The 27,135-nt window shown below is 39.7% G+C and overlaps 1 protein-coding gene across 2 annotated transcripts in view; it reads left to right on the plus strand.

Moving 5' to 3' along the window:
• LOC101740303 (protein madd-4) overlaps positions 1–27,135 on the plus strand; it is a 411,429-nt gene that overhangs the window by 59,488 nt on the left and 324,806 nt on the right. For both annotated transcript variants that reach the window (XM_021352889.2, XM_062676723.1), the window contains exon 2: positions 8,381–8,408. The gene's annotated coding sequence lies outside the window, so the exon portion shown is untranslated. The remainder of the gene's footprint in view (positions 1–8,380; positions 8,409–27,135) is intronic.

A 27,135-nucleotide genomic window follows, 5' to 3' on the forward strand; every position in this document is an offset into this window, starting at 1 on the left:
TATATTTTTTTGTGTTCTAGTCTTGTTTACCGGAACCGATAGACATGTACAGCGTAAATGCCGCCACCCGCCTTGAGATATAAGTTCTAAGTTCTCAGTATAGTTACAACGGCTGTCCCACCCTTCAAACCGAAACGCGTTACTGCGTCACGGCAGAAATAGGCAGGGCGCAGAAATAGGCAGGGCCCTCTTTCTTTTTCCTAGTGGGCCCGTCCATATTAGTACTTTTTTGTCCATCTCTGATCCCGAAGGCGTGCTACATGTCTAACCATTTCCATTTTAAAGTTAAGACTTGAACTAATACGGACTTATAAGGCTTAGAACGCAAAGTATACCAAAACTAGCTTTTGCCCGCGACTTCGTCCGCGTGGAATACTTACTTTGGCGTATATCTACATATATCGTAAGCTCTCAAAAGGGAAAACTACCCCGATTTTGAAACATTCTTTATTGGTGCTCCGCTTGGTCCTATTGATTCTATTAGTCTTAGCGTGATGTTATATAGCCTATAGCCTTGCTCAATAAATGAGCTATCTGACACTGAAAGAACTTTTCAAACCGGACCAGTAGTTCCTAAGTTTAGCGCGTTCAAACAAACAAACTCTTCAGCTTTATAATATTATAGTATAGATTTAAATAAACGAAAGTCATTAAAATGTCTTTTTTTTTTATTTATTTTTTATTGCTTAGATGGGTAGACGAGGTCACAGCCCGCCTGGTGTTAAGTGGTTACTGGAGCCCATAGACATCTACGACGTAAATGCGCCACCCACCATGATATATTAGTTCTAAGATCTCAAGTATAGTTTAGATATGACTTTTTTATTCATTTTCAAGAACCCTAAATGATTTGAGCATTAAATGGCTGTATCGTTATACGTAATACGGTTGTTCGATACGGGGCAGCTGACACTCCGGCTAGACGGTCAAAGAACTGAAGGTGACCCGGGGAATTTCTTAAGGCTACGTCGAGATGAGTGTAGAACTTACGAAACAAGACCCGACTAGACTTAATAGGAATCGCAACTGGAATAACAAAACAAATTCCTTTATAAATAATCTTAACCGAATGAAGTTTTTTTTTGGAATTATTTTTGGAATTTACTAGTGGTAGGACGTATTGTGAGTCCGCACGGGTAGCTACCACCGTCCTGCCTATTTCTGCCGTGAAGCAGTAATGCGTTTCGGTTTGAAGGGTGGGGTAGCCGTTGTGACAATACTGAGACCTTAGAACTATATCTCAAGGTGTGTGGCGCATTTACGTTGTAGATGTCTATGGGCTCCAGTAACCACTTAACACCAGGTGGGCTGTGAGCTCGTCCACACATCTAAGCCATAAAAAAAAATCTTAACTGAATGAAGTTTTTTTTTGGAATTATTTTTGGAATTTACTAGTGGTAGGACCTCTTGTGAGTCCGCACGGAGCAGATTTGATCAAAATTATCTGGAACCGCTGTGTTCATCGACAGTGCGTTTCCAGAGGTCTTTTTTGCCACGTACCATTCGGCTATGAAATGAGCTCGCCTCCACGGTGTTTCCCGAGCGCTATGACATGTCCTTCTTCACATTTGAAGAAGCCTCGTTAGGCTTGTGGAGAGTATTAAGTGGTAGGCAGCGGCTTGGCTCTGACATTGCTGAAGTCCATGGGCGACGGTAACCACTCACCATCAGATGGGCCGTATGCTCGTCTGCCTACAAGGGCAATAAAAAGGTACCACAACCCTGCCTATTGCTGCCGTAAAGCAGTTATGCGTTTCGGTTTGAAGGGTGGGGCAGCCGCTGTAACTATACTGAGAGTGTAGAACTTATATCTCAAGGTGGGTGGCGTATTTACGTTGTAGATGTCTATGGGCTCCAGTAACCACTTAATACCAGGTGGTCTGTGAGCTCGTCCACCCACCTAAACAATAAAATAAAGAATAAATTTTTGTTGTTGTATTACTAATCTCCAGACTCCCTCCTTCTTAAAATAGATTTGATCGGGTTGTGTCGTGAACAGATATTATAGGTGTCTTTGGGATACATAACTAGTCTTTGTTTCCAGTTCCCAATAGGCTGAATACAATTGTCTACACTGGAACCTGTATAAAAGTTCAGTTAACTAAAGCACAAGACAAATGGACTGTTACTAGATGATATTTATCTAGAACCTCATTCGGTAAGGTCGAAAACTTATTGGACAATTTATTTCGTGTTCGCAATCGTCCTTAGCCCCGTTCCGACGCCAATCCCGCAAGATATTGTGCGGGATTATTTTTTGCTTTGAAATTTCTTAAAGCTAGAACAATGACCAGGCATTGATATAGTAGTGTGTATTTCTGTTTATTTATATGTTACCATAGTTTTATCTATATATTAGTACGTGAAGCTAAAACTTTGTATGTCTTGCGAAAATTGCGCAGACGAAAGAGTATGAAATTTCCCACATTAATAGAGAATATAGAGAAGGAGCGCAGAATGTTAATGTTTTTTTAAATTATGCATAAAAATACATTAAGTCAATGAAAAAAAGCATTACACACACTACCATGTATTTGACACACACACGCATGCATACTATTAGTTTATTGTCAAACTTCTCTTATTGCTTAAAAGTCTGTGGTCAAATTGAGAATTAAGATAAAATATTGTTTATTATTGATATTTGTCTAAAGTGTAGTCTTGGCGAAATCTGTGATTATAGAAGTTTATACGTCTTTGACAATAGAATCATAATCTATACTAATATATAAATCTGCAGTGTTTTTTACGGATGTTCCTTTATAACTACTGAAATATGCATTCGATTGACTTGAAACTTGGTATCCATGTAGAAAATACATGTACTTAATGGATAGGCTAATATTTGTATGAGTGTTGGACTCCCTACACCAGTTGCGGGGGCGTTAATGATGAGAATATTTATGGGGGTGAGAAATAATAATGTTAATTTTAAATGCCCAGCGAAGCGGACGGGAACAGCTAGTAGTGTACAAACTTATAATTTCAATTAATTACAGTCGAATTTCCACTACCGTGGGACTACTAGTTACTGTAAATGTGTAGACGAATTCACGACCTGATTACAGTAAATTAGGCGGTTTCAATGATATCACCTCGTGAATGGAGTCATTTTAGTCAATATCTAAACGAAATATCTATATAAAGAATTAAGAAAACTTTTCTCCTAATACAATAATAATGTAACTTCATATAAATTGACGCTCGAAGATTCGGCTCCTTCGGTAAGAGCACTTCTCAAACTCGCCGATGTAACAAAACTAACGACAGTAAAAGTGCGAACATGTAAAAACTCGAAAGGAACATCGTATTTTCCGCCTTCGTTTACAGGAAGCAAACAGCCGGCTGCTAGTGATGGGACAGGCACGATAATATTCATGTCGACTCACTAAATAAATTAAAACTTTTATTATGTTTTCTCATTTTTTTGTTTTTATTGCTTAGATAGGTGGACGAGCTCACAGCCCACTTGATGTTAAGAGTGGTTAGTGGAGCCCATGGACATCTTACAACGTAAATGCGCCACCCACCTTGAGATATATGTTCTAAGGTCTCAAGTATAGTTACAACGGCTGCCTCACCCTTCAAACCGAAACGCATTACTGCTTCACGGCAGAAATAGGCAGGGCGGTGGTACCTACCCGCGCGGACCCACAAGAGGTCCTACCACCAGTAAAAACGCTTTCCGCTTTCCGTTTTTGAACGCTTTTGAAAGCTTTCCGTTTGTTTTGATTAGAGACAGAAACGGGATTAACATACTAGTCTGATATAAATTGAAACTGTCATTTAATCATCTTTACATAATACTGGTGGTAGGACCTCTTGTGAGTGCGCGCTGGTGGGTACCACCACCTTGCCCATTTCTGCCGTGAAGCAGTTATGCGTTTCGGTTTGAAGGGTTGGGCAGCCGTTGTAACTATACTTGAGACTTTAGAACTTATATCTCAACTGATACCTTAGATCTGAACTGATATACTGATACCTTAGAACTCTCAAGGTAGGTGGTGGCATTTACGTTGTAGATGTCTATGGGCTCCGGTAACCAGGTGAGCCGTGAGCTCGTCCACTAACCTAAGCAATAAAAATAAAAAATCATACCTCATGGACTCACATGAATTCGCACGGACTTCACTAGCATGTGAATGTGGAGGCTACTTAACTCCTCGACAACAGAGGCTTAGTAAGAATAGTCAAGAGGACGAATCCTTTTCAGTTAGTGTAGTGTTTTTCATTTTTCGAAATAATATTAAAATGATAGTGACGTAACTATAGACATACGAACAAAGTGCTTACACTTAATCGTCACTAAGTAAGGTCAGTAGACTTTAATCTTAGATACATTAGTTAAAACTACCTTAAATAAAAATTACTTATTGGCCTTATTGAGCTATATTGTAATTCTAGTATTATCGTGTGTTTTGGTACATTATATTAATAAAAAAAGAAAAAAAATCGCATTTTTGACGTCTATGAACTCCAATTATCCGGTGATGGTCACGGGGCGACCTAAGGGGGTTGAGGCTGCGCCGCACGCTACCGTCACTCTAGCGCGCTGGCACCAGGAGGACGGGACGGCGTGTCGGCGGCTGCGGACTGCGATGCAGTCAGCATTTTCGTCGTCGCTGCCGTCGCCGAACATACTGTTGAAGAGCAACCCGGTCGGCGGTGTATCGCGTTCCGACCCGGCAGGCTGGTTCTGGCCCAGCGGGGTATCCCGGAACACCAGCGGCACCGCCGGGGCGGCCTTGTAGGGCCGCCGTACCGCGGAGACCGACGTCGTTGGTCGTCGACTATCGTCTCGACGACCCGTCGGTCGGGCGTCCTCGGGGTGGCGCCGCGTGTCTGGTTGTAGTGTTGACCGCGGGAACCCCCCTACTCTGATCGGGTTCTGACCCCGGACGGAGATCGGACGTCGGGTGTAAGAGTGCAGGGGAGTCGTTTAGTGAGTAGGCCCTAAAATCCTTGGGCCCGCGATCTGCTCTCAACACCTGCAGATCGTTGAGTCTCACATACCCTGCACGCCCCCTAGGCGCGGGGACCTCGTAGGAGGTTCGGCCCCCGGCCCGAAAAAAGAAAAAAAGATCAATCCAATCAACCCAATCGAGCAATATAGGTAATATGTAAAACACTGAATGACTCACAGTTGATAAACGATGACTCTATATAGTCTCCTTCCCATCCCTATTTGTATTTTCGTGTTTTTCGTTTGCTCCTTTTCTTTTTTCCCTCTAAAAGATGTTTTTTTCTTAAACGTTTCTTTTGTAAGGGACTTCTATGAGAGCTGTAGAACGGCGTATTGAGCGAAATGAACGTCGACGAGTCCCGTTGACGGAACAAAAGCCGCGACGAGTCGTCAAAGAAAACGAGCTGAGTGCTGATCTGATAAAGTATTAACCTGTATCTTTTGTTTATTAAAAAAAAAAAAACAAAAAAAAAAGATGTGTGGTGTCGTGGCACACCGGATAGCAACGAAGTTCCTTAATATTAATTTTAAAGTTCTATTCGAGGTATGAATAAAATAAAACTGGAGGTTTCGCAACAACCCACGGTCATTCGGTAACGTGCGAACTTATTGCGGTACACTTGATTCACGGTTGTTTGCATAAGAGTTAGTGTATTGCGCAAACGAACCCTCTGAGATCGTGGTCAATGAATGATAAAAAAATGTTATTTTTTGTACGTTATTACAAAGTTAAGTCGTACACTGTGTGCATTACTAATAAAAATCTTACGTTACGGACGTTTTTTTCCGGTTACGGTACCCCTCCGCATCGTCCCATAAGGAACTTCGTTCCAAAATCTTTAGTGAAGCAATCATAATTATCGTTGTAGCAGCTCATGCTTTGCTACTCCTATTATGGCCCTACAGACGGCCAATGTTGGTCATAGGCCATAAGCCACCTCAAGGTCTTTTCAAGGTCAACTAAGTGGTATTGTTCCGCCTGCATCCAGCGGATTCCCGTGATTTTCAACAAGTCGTTGGGAAGCCAAGCTCCGTTACGCTCTTTATTCGACGGGACCTGATTGGAAAACGCTTAGAAATGTTATTGCTGCTGTTCAGAAAAAAAATCTTTCCACCACCTGAATTGTTATAGTTTCCATTTTTTTGGACCGCTAAAAACCTCTGAGTCTTTGAAGATATTCCAGTTTCCTGTGTTTGTGGTGTATATTCCAAGGGCGGTCCTTTCAGAGCATTCTTAGAGATACTTCCGTTACCTCCAGTGCGTAATTTCTGGTGGTAACCATGACTATTTAGTATTGCATATTTCTGTTGCGAAGAAACTTGCGTTGTGGTCTTGAGAACGGAATAGCTGTTATTTCAACGTAACTAGAGGTCCCGCAGTAGTCGAAATTCGACTATAATTAATTGGAATTGTAAGTTTGTACACTATTATGATTGTATTTTATACTTCTATAATCACAAATTTCGCCAAGACTACACTATAAAACATATTAACAAAGACAAAAAATATTTAATCTATTTTCAACTTGACAACAGACGTCAAGAACAAAAGTTTGACAATAAAATAGTATGCAATACGTGTGTGCGTCAAATACATGGTATGCAGTGTGTGTAATGTTTTCTTTATTGATTTAATGTATCTTTTATGCATTATTTAAAAAAAATATTAGCATTGTGCACTTCTTCTCTATATTCTCTCTATGTGTGGAAAATTTCATACTCCTCCGTCCACGCAATTTTCGTAAAAAGAGATACAAAGTTTTTGCTTCACCTATTAATATATAGATTGAGAAGTTGACGCAAGCTTGAAATAAATGAACACTTCTGCCATTAGTCCTGTTTAAGCGTACTTTGGCGCAATCGCAATCTGTCTGCTCTTTTAGCTAGTAAGCATTAGATTGAAGGCAAGCCAGTGTGCCGTTCGCTAAATAATGGTTCGCATGCAACTTGATGCAAGTAAGAAGTGAAACTTCTTTTGCGGTGTATAGTTTTTTTTTTTTTTTTTTTATTGTTTTTTTTTTTATTGCTTAGATGGGTGGACGAGCTCACAGCCCACCTGGTGTTAAGTGGTTACTGGAGCCCATAGACATCCACAATGTAAATGCGCCACCCATCTTGAGATATAAGTTCTAAGGTCTCAGTATAGTTACAACGGCTGCCCCACCCTTCAAACCGAAACGCATTACTGCTTCACGGCAGAAATAAGCAGGGCGGTGGTACCCACCCGCGCGGACTCACAAGAGGTCCTACCACCAGTAATTACGCAAATTATAATTTTGCGGGTTTCATTTTTATTACACGATGTTATTCCCTCACCGTGGAAGTCAATCGTGAACATTTGTTGAGTACGTATTTCATTAGAAAAATTGGTACCCGCCTGAGATTCGAACATCGGTGCATCGCTCAACACGAATGCACCGGACGTCTTATCCGTTAGGCCACGACGACTTCAAAAATAGTATTGTAGTTTTCTTCATTTTTCATTCTTAAATCAAATTTCTCTTGTAATAGGAAATGCTGTGTATAAGAGAAATGACCTAGGCCGCATTGTCCGTCTCTCCACGGTCGAGTGGTTCGCGAGACGCTCTGTCTATTCTCTCACTCTCGCTCTTCTTAACTTGTATCTTTTCTCTCTAGCCGTAACGAATCTATCGCGAGTTAAAATTACATTCGACGCGCCTAAAGAAGTTTCACTTCAATAATAGTCAGTATTAAAATACAAATTACACTAAATTGTGAATGTAAATGTGTAATTTAAGTTTCAAAATACTTCCTATATTTGTCGTATTAAGTAAATATTTATAGCGTTGAACTCATAGAACTTAAGACGAAGGAGTCCTTCTAATAATTTCTGCTTCCATTAGGGTATTGTTTTAGTGCAAGATATTTAATGTAACCCCTATATAATAGTAGAATTGAGATTGTGGTACATAATATAAAACTATTCTACTGTTAGAGTTTAATTGTTCTCTTCCAAAATCTTCTTTAATAATATAATTAAAAATTAACTGACAGGTTCTTTACGCCTGGAACATTCCAATCGTCTTCGCCATCTTGCTTTTCTCTGTCATTCTCTTTTCCCTTTCTTACAGTTTTCTTTCACTCATTCTCTCTAACTCTTTTCATACGTTCCATTCTTACCACTTCTACATTATATATTTATAACCGACTAAAATAAGAAGGCTCTCAATTCGTATCGTATATTTTAATTTAAAATTTCTAATGGAAACGAATTTTAAAATCCCGTCCCGTCATTGTATCGTCACAGTACTTCATGCTTCCATTATTATTCATTATGAGTTCGAGGATATCCACTGCTGGTCATATAGAATAAGTGAAATTTATGAAACCAATTTAATATGTATTGGTACTATTGACTATGAAATCAATATACATTGATGTTTTTTCTGTTCACAGATATCTGAACTATATCAAAGGAATTAAGGTAAGCTTAACTATTTCATAATTAAATAAGCAGAAAAAGTCTGAGGTAATGTTTTCCCAATAATTATTTTTAAAGAAATTGTGACGGGTTGGCATCACAGAACACAAGCTATTCGACAGATGCCTGAATCTTGCTTATGACATTTTTAAGATAAGCTTGCATATATATAAGTTCCGAACAACAACATACGTACCGTCGGTCTATCGAGAAATATCACCCGCTCGGAGAAAGATCTTCCCTTTAACGTTAAAAAATCAATGAAAATCAAATCCTATTTACTATAACCTATACCGCGAATCATTTTCAGATCCACAACTTTTTTGTAGCAATAAATTAGCACATCATTATCTGAAAATGTCAGCGAATTCTTTATAGCTAATCGCTTACAATACAGTACGGAGCTAACCATTATTATCGTTGGCAAACTGAATTGCCTCCCCTATTCTCCTAATACCCTGTAATTGGAGCTTATTAAAAGCGACTCAGCTTTCCGGAGTGCACCTACGTAGTGCTTTGAAAGCCCCGTGCCGAAATACAAATATGCTCTGATTAAATCTGTGCTTTTAGGTGTGTAATTATTGGAAGTTTCCGAACTTAACAGTTGTGGTTTGATTATTACATATTTTATTAATGATTAATTTTCAGACCTATAGGCACGTGAAATTGTGAAATAATGAAAATCAGTTCATTTCAGAGTTATAATTTATTATTATATTTTTTTAATCGTTCTTAAGTCATCTTTATTGTTATTAATCGTTTTGTATTCGGCTAATTAGGTAATTTTAATTAAGAGCTGGTAACACCGGATAGAGTTGTGTTTGTAATGGCGGTCGCATGTGGTACCTAATCATACACAAATCGATTGGCTCTAAATCATTATCGCTAATTATTATTGTAATCTCTCATTGTTTAAGTTATTTAATCGTGTGTATAATTAAAATAGTGAGCAGTGAGCCCTACAGTACTACGTGTCCGGACGTAGCTGGAATAACCCTTTACACCAGTGAATAGGTAGGGAATATAAAAAAAAAGAAGAAATTAAATTTAAACCATTAAGCAGCAAAAGCAAAGTCACTAAAAATGGAGGCCAATTATACATTTTTTTCTTTGTCTTAGATGGGTTGACGAGCTCACAGCCCACCTGGTTAAGTGGTTACTGGAGCCCATAGACATCTGCCACGGAAATGCGCCACCCACCTTGAGATATAACTTCTAAGGTTTCAGTATAGTTACAACGGCTGCCCCACCCTTCAAACCGAAACGCATTACTGCTTCACGGCAGAAATAGGCAGGGTGGTGGTACCTACCCGCGCGAACTCACAAGAGATCATACCACCTTTTAAAATATTTGCCAATTGTTGAAATATGAAGTGATTGATCTTTTTCTTTAAGGAACGATAGCCTCTTCAATACTGTATGAAAATCATTCTTTGTTAACGAAATACAAATGCTCCCATGCGAGCTATGTCTCCACTCCATTACGTATGTCAAGTTACAAGCGTTCCTAAACATTCGCCAATTAAAATGTAATTAAAATAGAAGGGATGGATGGGTTAAACTTTAGAATTCTAATTGAGTTTCATATTACACGTCTCCGCTTACGATTTGTTGAGCATCCGTAAGGGGAATAATGAAAATCTTTTTAGAAACCTTTTAACCCGTTTTGTTAGAGAAACGACGGTGAATACGTGAGCTAGAAAGCGTAATAATGTAATTGTGTCAGATTGGCTTCGTGGAATGTTTTGTACGGCTGAATTGTTAATTTTCCTGGGGCTTACTGATGTAGAACGCTGAAGAAAAGAAATACTATTTTACTATTTTAGAACTTCGCTTCCAACAGTCAGTCAGGAAATAATACACAGATTGCAGTAGATCACTTAATTCTGTATTGCTTTAACATGTCATTACGGATCCCTCTGATCCATTAACCATTAACAGTGGTGCCATAAGCACCGGTCACCGTCCTCGTCGAACCCGTCGCTTGCGATGAAGGGCTCGACGAGCAAATTAACCCATAGACACAGCCCACTGAGTTTCTCGCCGGATCTTCTCAATGGGTCGCGTTTCCGATTCGGTGGTAGATTCTGCGAAGGACTGCTCTTGCTAGGGTCAGTTTTAGCAACACTCCGGTTTGAGCCCCGTGAGCTCACCTACACACGTTAGGGCGAAGCTGAAATAGCCTCTCAAGGCTATCAGCATAGGTAGGAAAAAAAAAGAAAAAATTGCTTTAATTATAACTCCACTTGTACAATCTTTAGATATCTGCTCACTACTGAATACACCGCTTTCTGTCCCATTTTTTCAGACTACCGCCTTTTTTATTATGTCACGTCCCCACTACTGCCATTGCTCCCACCAACAGTGTTGCTATTTGGCAATCCGAAAATTGCCATAACCTTAACATGTTAAATTTGATTTAATTATTTTACAACAAACCTTACACTATTTAATTACTTTTCACATCGCACATTAACAAGGCACTCTGCTACCACGTACGGAGATTCTTGTCTCATCTTAGCCTATAGCTGTGCCTCGCTGAACTTAGGCCTCTCCAATCGGTCTCCAGCGCCGCGGGTCCAGCATCCGACGTGTCCCAGCGATTTCTACTAAAACGTCGATCCATCTGGTAGGTGACTGTCCTATACTGCATTTGCCAGTACCTGGTCTCCACTCATGAATCTTTTTACACCATCAGCCATCCGATCTTTGCGCTATGTGGCCTGTCCACTGCCACTTCAGCTTGCTAATCCTACGGGCTATGTCAGCAGCTTTGGTTCGGATCTCCTCTACTCTGATTCAGTCTCGTAGGATAGCCCTCTCCTGACCGTCCTAAAACATATTTTGTGAGGCACCGTTACCAGGAATTGAAAATGTATCATTAAGGGTTTTTTTGAAGGTTTAGTCGGTAGTTCTCGGAATTAAGACACATGATGAAGATTCCACTGTTTTATCACTAGGGAGTTGTAGTTTCGATTACAGAAGAGCTGTGCTACACTTCGAACTCGAATTGAAGAAGGGTAACAGGACTGCTTAGCGCAGGACTGCAGCTTTTCTTTGGTCGTATCACCCTTGTGAGAGCGGTCGTGCTTGCCATTCAGTATCATTGCTTCGGGCAGATGCTAGGCGCCTCACGAGCAATCGCCACTTCTCCCGATTTGTGGTGAGCCTGGTACACTCATGTAAACAACCGCCAACTGCCGACTTGACTTGGTCGGTTGGTCGCATGGGCAGCCTTCCATGTGGCCTGGTGCCTTCTACTTTGCCCTCGACGACAAGACGCTCTATGGAGTCATTTCCTCACCTTTTTTTTATTGCTTAGATGTTTGGACGAGCTCACAGCCCACCTGGTGCTGCCCTTGAGTTATAAGTTCTAGGGTCTCAGTATAGTTACAACGGCTGCCCCGCCCTTCAAACCGAAACGCATTACTGCTTCACGGCAGAAATAGGCAGGGTGGTGGTACATACACGAGCGGACTCACAAGAGGTCCTACCACCAGTAATAAGAGATAACCCTGGAGATATGCTATCTAAAAATGGTAGTATGCGCCCATGCACGTACGCCGACAGATGCTGCGTAATGCAGATTTCTTAAACAATGGAGATATTGGTGCGAAGTTCGGTTCATGAAATACCAAGCATTCGTCTCCTGTACTACTTACTGTACCTACCCACGCGGAATCCAGATACGCAAAGACGTTACTAAACAAAAAAAAAAATTTACACGTTTGTTGCTCCAAGCTGTATCTTAATTCCTACATCCATAGAAATATGTTGCTTCATTGTCTGTCATTGTTAAAGTTTGAACAATAAAAAGGAACACAACAAAAACAAATCAAACATTTCTAAAAACATTGGAGACGGCAGAGCGTAATAGTTTTGAAATTTACACACGTCTACAAAATTTGTCTAAGTTATGTAATTTAACGAGCTAAGTCTGTGAAAATCAATAGCTTTTCATTTGGTTACCTCTAAAGATATCTTTCGTACACGGAACGGAACGTCTCGATTCAGTTAAATTAGTTCAGGCATAATGTACTTTAGAGCAAAGGGTTTGGGGTGGAATTGGATTGAAGAAAATCAGTACTTGTTTTATTATCGATCTGGAATCAAATGCACTCGGCTATTATGAGATAGTTTAGGAGTTAGTGCTATTTTAAATGTAATAGTTTTATTGGTTCGGGATCACTATAGAGCTGTAGAGTATTGTGACGTGTGTGCTTTCATAGCGGCATGGGTAAATGCGTCTAAAGTAACTAAACGGATTGATCTAGTGTTTATTCATTTGAATATAATCTTTATTTTCTTTGGTTAAAGTTCTTTTAAAGTTCAGTTAAAGTTCTATAAGCTTCGTCTATAGTTTTTTAAGATGGCTTTCACAACCATGAATATGAACTAGTAATACTCGTATTGTCCTGTGTCATTGCCCTTAAGAAATTGTATAATATAGCAACTGAGATATGAGGATAAATTATTTAAAAACGGTCATTCGGTAAGTAGTTTTTATTCAATTTAATAAAGTTTGTAGAAAAAAATTTATTCTATTGCGGCGGGTAGCTATCATACAACGCAAGATAATTGACAGATGCCTGAATCTCGCTTACGACATTTTCAAGATAAAGCGCATATATACAAGTTCCGAACAACAACATTCGGACCGTCGGTCTACCGAGCAATATCACCCGCTCGGTGGAAGATCTTCCTTTCGTCGTATACCTAAACTATTGAATCTTTATTCAATAATTTCTATTGAATCGTTGAAATTGGATAAATAGTCTGGGTAATTAATGGTGGACCACTAAAGTGACGGATGAAAGGCGATTGCATGCAGCAGAGATGCGAATGTTGCGATGGATGTGTGGAGTAACGAGAATGGATAGAATACGGAATGAATATGTTAGAGGAAGTCTGAAAATGGCACCTGTGACAGAGAAGCTGAGAAGTGCGCGTTTGGGATGGTATGGACATGCAATGAGACGAAATGCCAATGAGGTTGGTAAGAGAGCGTTAACTATGAATGTGGAAGGCTATAGAGGAAGAGGTAGACCTAAGAAGAAATGGATGGATTGCGTGAAAGACGATATGTGTAAGAGGGGAGTGAGCGAAGAAATGGTATATGATAGAGGAGTATGGAAGGAGAAAACATGTTGCGCCGATCCCAGGTGACTAGGAGGTAATTAGGAAATTCGTATTTTTAACAAAATAACTATGGTAGGGACGGTCACGTGCACTGCTGCAGGAAATCAATCCTGGATGTCGGACCAGGGAGCCCAGTCACTATGTTTCTCGGCTCACAGAATAGCTGAAATAGCCCTTTATAAAGCGAATAAAAGGTTATGCAGGAATATGTAGGGAAAAAAATTGATTTGAACATAGTTCTTGGAGCTTTTGCGATATTCGCTTCCATAAAAGTTTTTTTTTTTATTGCTTACGTGGGTGGACGAGCTCACAGCGCACCTGGTGTTAAGTGGTTACTGAAGCCCATAGAAATCTACAACGTAAATGCGCCACCCACCTTGAGATATAAGTTCTAAGGTCTCAGTATAGTTACAACGGCTGCCCCGCCCTTCTAGCCAAAACGCATTACTGCTTCACGGCAGAAATAGGTAGGGTGGTGGTACCTACCCGCGCGGACTCACAAGAGGTCCTACCACCAGTAATTACGCAAATTATAATTTTGCGGGTTTGATTTTTATTACATGATGTTATTCCTTCACCGCGGAAGTCAATCGTGAACATTTGTTGAGCACGTATTTCATTAGAAAAATTGGTACCCGCCTGAGATTCGAACACCGGTGCATCACTCAACACGAATGCACCGGACGTCTTATCTCTTAGGCCACAACGGCATAGGCCATTTACAGATCTTTTGCCACTTCATTTGTGGGTAATCTTATTTAAATTATATTCTTTATAATTACAAGTTTAAAAACATGTACAATTCAATTTGTATCTATTAAAATATTGAAGTGTAGTCAAAAAATTGTCTTTTTTTTAGCCATTAACGAAACAAAAATGAAAATGTAGCGAACGAAATTAATTTAGATTTAGAGGTGTCAGTTATTTTGGTAGACCTTACTATAACCATTAGCCAAACACTTGTAGAATCCGAAAAGGTCAATACTGTTCTTTCAATATATATATTTTTATTGCTTAGATTGGTGGACGAGCTCACAGCCCACCTGGTGTAAAGTGGTTACTGGAGCCCATGGTCATCTACAACGTAAATGCGCCACCCACCTTGAGATAGGCTTGAGGATAGATTAGCAGTAGGCAGCGGCTTGGCTCTGCTCCTGGCATTGCTGAAGTCCATGGGCGACGGTAACCACTTACCATCAGGTGGGCCGTACGCTCGTTTGCCTACAAAGGCAATAAAAAAAAATAAAAAAAAGATAAAAGTTCTAAGATCTCAGTATAGTTACAACGGCTGCCCCACCCTTCAAACCGAAACGCATTACTGCTTCACGGCAGAAATAAGCAGGGTGGTGGTACCTACCCGCGCGGACTCACAAGAGTTCCTACCACCAGTATAAATTCTAAAGTAATGGTGATAAAAAACACAACAACTCGTCAAACAATAGAGGGTCGTTGTGATCGTGCTTGGTTCATTAGTGCTCCGTAACATCGAAGGCCCCTAATTGGAAGACGTTCAAGGATTATAGTATTGAAGACGAACTAAAAAGAAACAAGCTTGTAATGAAAGACTGATAGTCTTCTTGTAATGCAGAATAAGGACGAAGTTATCTTAAAACTAAAAAAATATGTGTGGTGTCGCGGGACACCGGATAGGAACGAACTTCTTTTTTATAAAAATATTAATTTAATATTAAATTAATTTTAAGTTCTATTCGAGGTATAAAGAAAATAAAACTGGAGGTTTCGCAATAACCCACGGTTATTCGGTAACGTGCGAACTTATTGTGGTACACTTCATTCACGGTTGTTTGCATAAGAGTTAGTGTATTGCGCAAACGAACGCTCTGAGATCGTGGACAATGAATGATAAAAAAATATGTTATTTTTTGTACGTTGTTACAAGTTAAGTCGTACACTGTGTGCATTACTAATAAAAATCTTACGTTACGGACGTTTTTTCCCGGCTAGGGTACCTCTCCGCATCGTCCCATAAGGAACTTCGTTCCAATAATATTTCGTGTCCTCGACATCGGTTTTCGAGTCTTGGGAATAATAAATACTACATTTTATATGTATTATCTTAGTGGCTTAACACGTCGACTGCCATGTAGGTCACCGGTACCCTACGCGGCGCCGTGAAGTAATTTTTTTTTATTGCTTAGATGAGTGAACGAGCTCACAGCCCACCTGGTGGTAAGTGGTTACTGGAACCCAGAGACATCTACAACCGTAAATGCGCCACCCACCTTGAGATATAAGTTCTAAGGTCTCAGTATAGTTAGAATTATGTCTATTTCTCTCTTCGATATTCTTACTAAGACGTCCTAGGAAGAGCAGTGCTTCACAGAATATACCACCCGATCGGAAACGCGACCCACTAAGAAGATCCGGCGAGAAACTCAGTGGGCTGTGTCTGCGGGTTAAGTTACTCGTCGAGCGCTTCGTCGCATGGGTTCGACGAGGACGGTGACCGGATCGCATTTACTCATCATCATAAACGCTGATGCGATCCCGGATAAATCCGGGACCACGACAACTATGTCCCTGAAAGCTTATATAATTCAATTATTGTGTGATAACGAAGAGGTTTTTTTTTCCTACCTTAGCTGATAGCCTTGAGCGGCTATTTCAGCGTAACCTTAACCAGTAGGTGAGCTCACGGGGCTCAAGCCTGACGACGTTGCTAACACTAACCCTAGCAAGAGTCGCGGAATCTACCGCCGGATCGGAAACGCGGCCCACTGAGAAGATCCGGCGAGAAACTCAGTGGGCTGTGTCTGAGGTTTAATTTACTCGTCGAGCCCTTCGTCTCTTGCAACGGGATCGACGAGAACGATGACCGGACCGAGAGGATGTTTACAAAGAATGAAAACATTTTGAACACACGAAAAACCGTACTTTATCTTTCGTTTATAAGCTTTAAAATGTGTTTTGAAATATTAATATGTAAAGTGGGCAGTACGTGAGTTACGTCAAAGCGAATGTCGTGAAATGTCGATCAGTCGTCAGCAAATGTCGCGCATTCCGACCCGTGAAGCATTATGAGCATGTATATATTTTTCAAGACCTTCTCCCCCCTCCCGATCCTCACGTAAGCAATGAGCGGTAAGGTCAAGTGTCTATGAAAAAAAAATGCTACTCCGTTGATAAGTCTCAAGAATTTTTTTATTTTTTTATTGGTTGGATGAACTCACAGCACACCTGGTGTTAAGTGTTTATTGGAGCCCATAGATATCTACAACGTAAATGCCGCCACCCACCTTGAGATATGAGTTCTAAGGTCTCAGTATAGCTACAACGGCTGCCCCACTCTTCAAACCGAAACGCATTACTGCTTCACGACAGAAATAGGCAGGATGGTGGTACCTACCCGTGCGGACTCACAAGAGGTCCTACCACCAGTAATTATGCAAATTATATTTTGCGGGTTTGATTTTTATTACACGATGTTATTCCTTCATTGTGGAAGTCAATCGTGAACATTTGTTAAGTACGTATTTCATTAGAAAAATTGGTACCCGCCTGCGGGATTTGAACACCGTTGCATCGCTAGATACGAATGCACCGGACGTCTTATCCTTAAAGCCACGACGACTTCACCTACTCGTGCGGACTCACCAGAGGTCCTACCGTAGTATAACTAATATAGTATAACTTTGGTTTGGATCTTAGATCCGTGTGTGCAGTTGAAACAGCGCCCCTAGCGGCAAACATAGGTAAACGTTCCAACTGCATACAAATTTGAGTTAACTTTTACGCTATCGAGAACGCTAAAAAACTCGCACTTAACACACTGAAGACGATGATCGCATTCACGTTGTGATATTCGTATAAGGACCTTGGTGACCGCTTAAGAACCTGCTGACCGTGAGCTATGCCGCCAAATCTATAATGAGCCCACAACATTACTGGTGGTAGGACCTATTGTGATTCCGCGCGGGTAGGTACCACCACCCTGCCTATTTCTGCCGTGAAGCAGTAATGCGTTTCGGGTTGTAGGGTGGGGCAGCCGTTGTAACTATACTTGAGACCTTAGAACTTATATCTCAAGGTGGGTGGCGCATCTACGTCGTAGATGTCTATGGGTTCCATTAACCACTTAACACCAGGTGAGCTCGTCCACCCATCTAAGCTTTAAAAAAAAACACGGCTTAGTTTCATGTGGTAGCTTTAGTTTACCGAAAAACACTACGCAATGTTGCCTTACTGAAACTTCACAACATCGTTCGCCAAGCAACGATAGACCAAAGATGCTATTGGCACGCAAGATCCACGTAACTCAATGATTAGTTCTGTTTTATTGGAAAAGTTTGAGTCTAGAGTTTAGTTTAAGATTTCGATTCATACAAACACGAACCGGTTCGCAAAGATTTTAATAATTAGCAAAATTTATAATACAATTAAAATGATATCAAGAAGTGAAATACTGAATGGCTTAAACAATATTTTGGCGGCTTGATACGAGAGCTGTTTAAAGTTTAATATTTGGAAAAAATATCATAACAAACAAACTTCTTCAGCCATTTAAATGGACTAAACTTAATTGAATTTCAATTAAAAATATTAAACTGGTGATGCTAATACCAAATTACATACAACTGAATAATACATTCACATTTACCCATAATATGTATTCTATATTTAATATTATAAAGAGGAAAGATTTGTTTGTTTGTTTGTATTGAATAGGCTCCAAAACTACTGAACCGGTTTGAAAAATTCACTGTTTGTAAGCTACACTATTTCCGAGAGACATAAGCTATAATCTTTTTTGAAAAAAATTAGGGATCCTTACTGAAACTCCAATAATGTAACCCAAGGTGTAAAAAATTACCTAAAATATTCTTTACATCGCGTGCCCTGCGAAAACTATTGATGATAGAATAATATAATGTACTACGACTTTGTAGAACACATTATTGTTTACAAAAAGTGTCGCGACAACATATGTCTTACTATATTGTAGTTATGCCGCAAAAAAATAAAACAACGTAAAATGTCATTGAAATTTTTGTTAAAGACCCGAGCGGAGCCGGAGCGTGCTGCGTATTATATAAAGAAGATTACCATTAAGTGAGTTGTATGCTCGTCTGCCTATAGTGCTATATAGTGCATGCAAAACCCAAGAAACTAATTATATTTTTTAATAAAATTGAAACCTAAAAATTTTTTAACATTCCCATTTAAAACTCTACCCGTGTTTTTATAGTTTGAAATTATCATCTGAATCACGGAAAATTTCCATTCTTCTTAATCCGCGCCGATGAAATTATGCGTCGCGAGTAGCATCCCCCAGAAAATTCGGGGGCGGACCAGTAAAACCGTCCGATTACCCCATTAACATAATTAATGTCGGATATTTGAATTTAAAATCGGGTAATTCGAGTAATTACCGGTACAGTTGTAACGCCGAGACGTTTCTCGGGAGCACTCGCGAGCCGTAAAAGACATAATTACGATTGTTTCAATTTGAAGGTTCGAATTTTCTTTATCGGCAACGAATAATGTCATTTTTTATTGCCGGAATCGTGGGGCTGTTGAAATTCGTTGCGAATTAACGTTGAACAGAATTGAACCGATAAAAAAAAAGGTATTGTGGTAACGATTGCTTCATAAAAAACTGTATTATAACAGTTTGAAGGGCCCTTAGAGTATCGCCATCAATGCAAATGTAGCCTGCGAGCTCGGCCCAAAATGGCCCGGCCCATCGCGTTGGCCATTTGATCGCGACAGCAAATGTCAGAAAGAAAGCCCACTGAGTTTCTCGCCGGATCTTCTCAGTGGGTCGCGTTTCCGATCCGGTGTTAGATTCTGCGAAGCACGGCTCTTGGCTAGAGTTCGTGTTAGCAACGTCATCAGGTTTGAGCCCCGTGAGCTAACCTACAAAAAAAAAGCAGAAAGAAACAGTAATAAACAATAATATAATTTCCTTATAACTGCTAAATAATATTGATTCACTAATACATCGTTCCACGTCGTGAAAAAAGTGTATACACCTGAAAGAATAATTGTTTTTCACGAGCATTACAAATAGCAGGCGATCGTTCAAACTGGATGCTCTCGGAGGCGGCGCGTTCGCCTCGTTTTCGGAATGTGGGGAATTTGTGTGGTTCGAAATGTAAGCGGAAGTGTTTGTCAAGTAAATACGCCAAATGAATCTGGGAAGCAACTGCCCTGGATGTATCCTTAGGAAGCCCTTGGGCTTTTTTGGGCTTCGGCTTCTGCGGGCTTCAGTTCTGGCTGAGCCCGTATTCGCCAATCTGTCAAGGATATATTATTGGTAATCGAATAAAAAAGTTTTCGAAAATAATAATGAAATCAATAGCAGATGCGTGTTAGCCTCTTTTTTTTTTCCTACCTAAGCTGATAGCCTTGAGAGGCTATGTCAGCGTTACCGGGCGAGTAGGTGAGCTCACGGGGCTCAAACCGGGAGCGTTGCTAACACTGGCCCTAGCAAGCGCAGTGTTTCGCAGATTCTACCACCGGATCGGAAAACATGACCCACTGAGAAGAGCGAGGAACTCATTGGGTTAAATTACTCGTCGAGCCCTTCATCGTAAGCGACGGGTTCGGCGGGAATGTTGACCAGTACTTGAGGTACCTAAAAGCACCGTTAATGGATCGGAAGAATCCGTAATGACGTGCTTAGGGCGACCATTCGGTCCACAGGATCGGGAATGGTTAGTCTCTACGCAGGCTATATTTGACTAAATACTAACCAAAATGGTTTTATTAAGTTTTATACGATACCTTTATTAATTCTGCAATGCACTTGTGTATATGAAAAAAAAGATCTTAAAGCTTAATAACACAAATCAATAAACAGAATACGCTCGTCGCTTACTCTCGTACCGCGGCCCACAGTTTTATTGCAAAAGTTTGAACATCCACGCCGCTCGGTGTTTGAACGTAAGTGGGAACTTTGTCCATTCGTACAATACAAATTTGGGTTCGTAATAAGTAAACTGAAAAATATTTTTCCGTGAATTTTCATGGCACTTCGCGACTCGTGAAGCGTCGTGAGTGTTGGATAATGATTTTCGGAACGAAGTTCCTTATGGGACGATGCGGAGACGATACCCTGACCGGAAAAAAACGTCCGTAACGTAAGATTTTTTGTATTTAGTTTGTTATCAACAGATGTCGCTGCACGTAAGTTCAACAATACCTGAATCGCGGTGCTTCGCAACTTTCAAACCTTTTCAAACCGGAAATCATGAGTGATTCGTTGCAGAAATAGGCAAGGGTGCAAGAAATAGGCAGTGCTTTTTCCGCACGACTCACAACTAGTCACATATTAAAACTTTTAAAGCTATTTGCCATTAATACGATCGGGTTTCTGTTTAACATTAAATGGACTGCGAAAACATGTGCCATCTATAGAAGAAAACGTTAAGAGCAGTCCTTAGCCTTAAGCACTCGTGAACACGTATCGCGAATAAGAAATATTTCATTTAGATCGAAAACAGCGCTTATCGTAAAATAGTCACGCCTGAAGCCACTATAAAAGGAATACGTATTGTTTATTATAATATTTCTTATGTGCGCGTACTACAAAAGTCCGCGTTCGGATCGAAATAAACGAATCACAGATTTAAAAAAAACGGTTATCCACACGGCTACCTAACCGCGCGAACTCACAAGAGGTCCTACCACCAGTAAATTAATATATAGATAATACATAGATAGTCACGTATTAATATATAGATAAACAAGACCATGTGAGCTTTCAATACAGCCGTCTTTTTACGACCGAGTCGCAATTAAGTCGGCTTTCGTATTGCGAATAAATAATTGGAGTGCAGTAATTTGTCTGAAGTGCTTAGGAACGAACAAGCTTCGCGGAGTTAGTGCGGTGTGAACTATTGTGATGAACACACGCTTCGTATTCTTGCGAATACAGCTGCTCATAATAAGGTTTTGTGTTACATAACAGTCTCATAACAGAGCTTTCAAGGTTAAGGCTAAGGAAGATCTATTACGATTCAAATTTAGAAAGAAGTATAAAAAAAACTGAACGATATATAGTAATATATATTTCTTAGGGTTTTTCGCTAGGCTTTAGACATACTTATAATTAAACTAGCGACCCGCCCTCGCTTCGCTTCGGAAACTGTAACTTATTATTGATTTCTCCACTATTTAATGGATGTTATTATACATATAAACCTTCCTCTTCAATCACTCTATCTATTAAAAAAAACCGCATCAAAATCCGTTGCGTAGTTTCAAAGATTTAAGCATACATAGAGATATAGGGACAGAGAAATCGACTTTGTTTTATACTATATAGTGATACTAATTAGAAATTTAAATACAGGTATATTTGGGCTTTTTTTTAAATGTACCCCTAAGAAGGTCAATTTAGGAAAGCTTAGAAGTAAAACCACGAAATTCAATATCAAATATTGTCATGTATACTTTTTAATTTATATAAATTTTAATATTTTAATAATAAAAATGCGAAAGTAGCGTTATTTGTATGTAATGTTTTCACGTCTTAACTATTCAATAGATCGCCAGGAAAATTTGGAAATACGTTGTATAGAAAATATGAAATTTTAATTAACATAGAAAATCAACTTCGAAGTTGGAAGTCGAAGTAAATTGAATATGCATTATTAAGGATAACTCGATTATTAGCGGGCGTTACAATTAATAGTAATTACCTAATGGTAAGTAAAAAAAAACATATTAGGGCTATCAGCGTGCCCTGTTAATGACTAATGCATAATATGCGATATTAAATGAATGTAATCGTTAACGAGTCGCGTCATACATCGATGGCTGTGATTGGCCAACGATGACGTCATATCGCACGAACCAATCACAAATCAGGAAACGCAATAGTGGCATCAATTGTCAAAATTAAAAAAAATATTACACGAAGAAAAAAGATGGACGCGCATGTCAATTCTATTTTGTAAAATAATTAAATATAATATAATGTATATTTGAAGAAGTTAACGCATTTATTCATTTTCTTGGCCGCCTCAAGATACCTCTAAGAAATAGACGCAACAGTGATTTATTCCTAGGTCGGTAATAGTCTAGATGTCGCTTTGGGCTACAGGAGTCGCTGTTCTTAATGAGATATCCACTTGTCTTTCTTTAATAAAACTAGCACTATAAATAATTAAATCTCCAACATCGTAAATTAATATTATACAATACAATAAAAAAATGCTTTATTGCACTTATGTACACCAAAATAATGACAATGTCCACATTTGGGACAAATAATATGTCGGTTTGTGGAAATGTTGTTATATATTTATTATTTACTAGCGACCCGCCCTCGCTTCGCTTCGGAAACATTAAAACACACATGAAACCAAAAATAAAAAAATAAATTTTTTTTTTTTAAAAAGTAGCCTATGTTCATCAGGGACAATGTCGGCTTCTAATGGAAAAATAATTTTTCAAATCGGTCCAGTAGTTTCGGAGCCTATTCGAAACAAACAAACAAACAAATCTTTCCTCTTTATAATATTACTAGCGACCCGCCCTCGCTTCGCTTCGGAAACATTAAAACACACATGAAACAAAAAAAAAAAAAAAAGTAGCCTGTGTTCATCAGGGACAATGTCGGCTTCTAATGGAAAAAGAATTTTTCAAATCGGTCCAGTAGTTTCGGAGCCTATTCGAAACAAACAAACAAACAAATCTTTCCTCTTTATAATATTAGTATAGATATAAATTATACAATACAATAAAAAATGCTTTATTGCACTTATGTACACCGAAATAATGGCAATGTTCACGTTCGGGACAAATAATAAGTCAGTTTGTGGAAACGTTGTTATATATTTATTATTTTTAGTCAGACAATCATTTGAAAAAATATTTGAAAATTTATAAAAAAAGGCGCCAAATTCGTCATTGCGTGAAAAATCCACAGATAATATAAAAAATGAGGTTATGTGTTTTGTTTCACGCTGTTAAGATCTTGAACAGACAGTGTACAAGTAAATGAAGAAAATTAACTTAAAATCGAAAGGGAGTAAGCCCTATCGTGGAAATGCATTTGGAACAGCGCCCCTAGCGGCAAACGTAGGCAACGTTCCAACTTCACACAAATTTGAGTTAACTTTTACGCTATCGAGAACGTCAAAAAACTCACACTAAGCAAACGGGTAGCTAGTTTTAATATGAATTACACGCACACAAAGTAGCGACACAACAAAACAAACATATTACATTCACAATCCGCCCACAATCAACAATCAGGTGCTCCAGATTATTATACTACGTGACCCTTCCGCGTGAGGGCGCGACCTCTAAAACTTTTTCCATCTAACCCCGGTGTTTACTCGGCAACCGTCTCCCGGGTGTTTTAATTTTTATTTCGAACATTTACGACAGCCAAGCTTAGGGGGAAACCAAGTTTTGTTTCGCCGTGGTTTACATATAGGTACATATTATTATGTATGCATTGTCTATTCATGTTTTTGTTTTCAACTTTATACAAGAATAAGCAACATATTCTATTGGTGAAATAGGTTTTATGCAATTATATATTTATTCGGTTTGGATGGTGGGGTAGCCGGTATACAGTAAAAATTGAGACCTTAGAACTCATATCTCAAGGTAAGTGGCGGCATTTACGTTGTAGATGTCTATGGGCTTCGGTACCCACTTAGCACCAGGTGGGCTGTGAGCTCGTCCACACATCTAAGCAATAAAAAAATAATAACTGTAAGTATGATTAAGTTACAACTAACTTAATTTGTATAGTATAAATGAATTCATGGATGGCTTCAATAAAAAAGTAACGTAGTTTTTAAATATTTGTATCCTATTTTTATCACACGCATTGTAGTTATGAACAAAATATATATCAGTCACGAAAAATTAATACGACAAACATCAGGAAATGCTTTTAACAACGCACTAGTTTTTGTTTTATGGTTTACTTAAATATGATTACGTTATTACCCATTTAGGCGAGGTCCCGTCACAAAACCGACCTGGGATCGTAAGTTCTATCATAATGCGTCACTCATTAAACAATTTTCGTTCAAGTTGAAATGGATTTGGGATGTGCGTTTGAAGGTGCTAACCGTATGCTTTTTTTTATTTTTTTTATTGCCGTATAGTCAGACGAGCATACGGCCCACCTGATGGTGAGTGGTTACCGTCGCTCATGGACGTCAGCAGTGCCAGGGGCAGAGCCAAGCCGCTGCCTACCGTTTAATACTCTCCACAAGCCTCGTTTGAAGGACATGTCATAGCGCTCGGGAAACACCGTGGAGGGGAAGCTCATTCCATAGCCGGATGGTAGGTACGTGGCAAAAAAGATCTCTGGAAACGCACTGTGGATGAACGTAGTGGCTCCAGGTAGTATGGATGAACTCTACTCCGGTGGCGGGCGGTGCGATGGTAAAAACGAGATGCCGGTATCATCTCGAACAATTTCCTCAGAGCATGCTTTATCGATCTACCATTATCCACTTATGTGAACGAAACTGTGCTGAATTAGCACAATTTTTAAGCTTTTGCATAGCTTTTATCGCGGGCCTTGAGCGCGGCGACCGAATCATGAAATTCCGTAACGAAAAAAACCTAACACCCGTTACTCCGCTTACCATGTAGCTCGCGTTCAACACATTCACATGTTGCGCTTGTGTAGTGTTTGTGAATAAGCGCGTGGCGTGACGTCACACTGCACGCGCATCATGAAAAGTCTGCCCATCTCTCTCACGCGGTCTAGCTTAGAGTGTGAAGGGGACAATTAAGGTTTTGCTTTTATTAATGTTTAATATAGCGTGGTCTTGTTTTATTATTGTTTCTTTTTTTTTATTGCTCATATGGATGGACGAGCTCACAGCCCACCTGGTGTTAAGTGGTTACTGGAGCCCATAGACATCTAGACGTGCCACCCACCTTGAGATACAAGTTCTAAAGTCTCAGTATAGTTACAACGACTGCCCCACCCTTCAAACCGAAACGCATTACTGCTTCACGGCAGAAATAGGCTGGGTGGTGATCCTACCACCAGTATTCTATAAAGATTATTAATTTACATTTTCAATTTATATCAGACTAGGCAGGATGGTGGTACCTACCCGCGCGGATTCACAAGTGGTCCTACCTCCAGTAATTACGCAAATTATAATTTTGCGGGTTTGATTTTTATTACACGATGTTGTTCCTTCACCGTGGAAGTGAATCGTGAAAATTTGTCGAGTACGTATTTCATTTGAAAAATTGGTACCCGCCTGCGGGATTCGAACACCGTTGCATCGCTTCAACACGAATGCACCGGACGTCTTATCCTTTAGGCCACGACGACTTCAAAATGTTTAAATATTAAATTATTATTGTCTAATTATAATTGCATAAGTTGATAAAAAATGCTATGCAATAAATAGCTTTACAGCGGCAGTTCCCGAGTGCCGCACGTCTTTTTTTTATATAATTTTGACGTCACTACATGGGTCCCGACGAAATCTTTGTCAGGACAAGGAACAAGATAATTGTAATAAAATTTTTTCGTAATTTTTGTCAATCGTGTTATTCACTGCGGCGGCTATGGCCCTATATAACGTATTAATTAAGTTGTTTTCTGGGAATGCTGTTAGCTCGCATGACTCTGTAGAGCACACCTTACCTATCCATATACCATAAGAATCATGTAAATTTTCTGATATATTATCCTTTCAAAACATAGCTCAGATAGAAATTAAAACAACGGATCAAACGAGATTCTTCATTTATATCAAAATCGAGATATAATCGCCTGTTCTCTTTCAATGAAAACAATGTCATTCTGACAGCGACACTTGACACAATGACAGCTGTCAAACACGCGTTAACCCGTCAGGGAGCGCGTTAGAGCCGGTAAATGTGTTTTTGTTAGTTTATTTTATGGTTTAGTTTAGCTTTATAGTTCACCGGCTTACGCGGGATCGTGTCAAAAAGTCGGCGCCGGCCGTGTATTACAGTTTCGTAAAGACGGGTTATTGATTCTGAATTTAAGTTCAGAGGTAGTGAATTACGATTAAACGTCGCAGTGTAAGTATTTGGGGTGTATAGAAAAACATTCTCGAAATTTCCATAGATGATACCAGAGATAGAATGTGTTATATTGTTTTGTTATAGAGGTGATAGGACCTTTATTGGTGGTAGGACCTCTTGTGAATCCGCACGGGTAGGTACCACCACCCTGCCTATTTCTGCCGTGAAGCAGTAATGCGTTTCGGTTTGAAGGGTGGGGCAGCCGTTGTAACTATACTTGAGACCTTAGAACTTATATCTCAAGGTGGGTGGCGCATTTACGTTGTAGATGTCTATGGGCTCCAGTAACCACTTAACATCAGGTGGGCTGTGAGCTCGTCCACTCATCTAAGCAATAAAAAAAAACCTCGAGAGGCTATGCCAGCTTCACCAAACGAGTAGGTGAGCTCACGTGGCTCTAACCTGACGAGTGGCTAACACTAGCAAAAGCAGTGCTTCGCGGAATCTACCACCGGATCGGAAGCACGACTTACTAAGATGATCCGGCGAGAAACTCAGTAGACTGTGTCTGAGGGTTAATTTGCTGCCAAGCCCTTCATGGCAAGCGATGGGTTCGACGAGAACGGTGACCGGT

This window comes from Bombyx mori, chromosome 28, assembly GCF_030269925.1.
Source record: "Bombyx mori chromosome 28, ASM3026992v2".
Taxonomy (NCBI): Eukaryota; Metazoa; Arthropoda; class Insecta; order Lepidoptera; family Bombycidae; genus Bombyx; species Bombyx mori.